We start from the raw sequence: 1,702 nt of genomic DNA, 5'->3' as shown, positions 1-1,702 counted from the left end.
CCCATGTACTGTGGTTACTGTATCCCCCATGTACTGTGGTTACTGTATCCCCCATGTACTGTGCTTACTGTATCCCCCATGTACTGTAGTTACTGTATCCCCCATGTACTGTGCTTACTTTATCCCCATGTACTGTGCTTACTGTATCCCCCATGTACTGTGTTACTGTATCCCCCATGTACTGTGCTTACTGTATACCACATGTACTGTGGTTACTGTATCCCCCATGTACTGTGGTTACTGTATCCCCCATGTACTGTGCTTACTGTATCCCCCATGTACTGTGGTTACTGTATCCCCATGTACTGTGGTTACTGTATCCCCCATGTACTGTGCTTACTGTATCCCCCATGTACTGTGCTTACTGTATCCCTCATGTACTGTGTTACTGTATCCCCCATGTACTGTGGTTACTGTATCCCTCATGTACTGTGCTTACTGTATCCCCCATGTACTGTGGTTACTGTATCCCTCATGTACTGTGTTACTATATCCCTCATGTACTGTGCTTACTGTATCCCCCATGTACTGTGCTTACTGTATCCCCCATGTACTGTGTTACTGTATCCCCCATGTACTGTGCTTACTGTATCCCCCATGTACTGTGCTTACTGTATCCCCCATGTACTGTGTTACTGTATCCCCCATGTACTGTGTTACTGTATCCCCCATGTACTGTGCTTACTGTATCCCCCATGTACTGTGCTTACTGTATCCCCCATGTACTGTGGTTACTGTATCCCCCATGTACTGTGGTTACTGTATCCCCCATGTACTCTCCTTACTGTATCCCCCATGTACTCTGCTTACTGTATCCCCCATGTACTGTGCTTACTATATCCCCATGTACTGTGTTACTGTATCCCCCATGTACTCTGCTTACTGTATCCCCCATGTACTGTGCTTACTGTATCCCCCATGTACTCTGCTTACTGTATCCCCCATGTACTCTGCTTACTGTATCCCCCATGTACTCTGCTTACTGTATCCCCCATGTACTGTGTTACTGTATCCCCCATGTACTGTGGTTACTGTATCCCCCATGTACTGTGTTACTGTATCCCCCATGTACTGTGTTACTGTATCCCCCATGTACTGTGTTACTGTATCCCCCATGTACTGTGCTTACTGTATCCCCCATGTACTGTGGTTACTGTATCCCCCATGTACTGTGTTACTGTATCCCCCATGTACTGTGCTTACTGTATCCCCCATGTACTGTGCTTACTGTATCCCCCATGTACTGTGGTTACTGTATCCCCCATGTACTGTGTTACTGTATCCCCCATACACTGTGCTTACTGTATCCCCCATGCACTGTGCTTACTGTATCCCCCATGTACTGTGCTTACTGTATCCCCCATGTACTGTGTTACTGTATCCCCCATGTACTGTGCTTACTGTATCCCCCATGTACTGTGCTTACTGTATCCCCCATGTACTGTGCTTACTTTATCCCCCATGTACTGTGGTTACTGTATCCCCCATGTACTGTGCTTACTGTATCCCCCATGTACTGTGTTACTGTATCCCCCATGTACTGTGTTACTGTATCCCCCATGTACTGTGCTTACTGTATCCCCCATGTACTGTGCTTACTGTATCCCCCATGTACTGTGTTACTGTATCCTCCATGTACTGTGCTTACTGTATCCCCCATGTACTGTGCTTACTGTATCCCCCATGTACTGTGGTTACTGTA

Source organism: Taudactylus pleione, unplaced genomic scaffold, assembly GCF_031769625.1.
Source record: "Taudactylus pleione unplaced genomic scaffold, aTauple2 ptg000990l, whole genome shotgun sequence".
NCBI classification, from domain to species: Eukaryota; Metazoa; Chordata; class Amphibia; order Anura; family Myobatrachidae; genus Taudactylus; species Taudactylus pleione.
The sequence above is the reverse complement of the archived record's forward strand: the minus strand, read 5'-3'. Positions refer to the sequence as shown.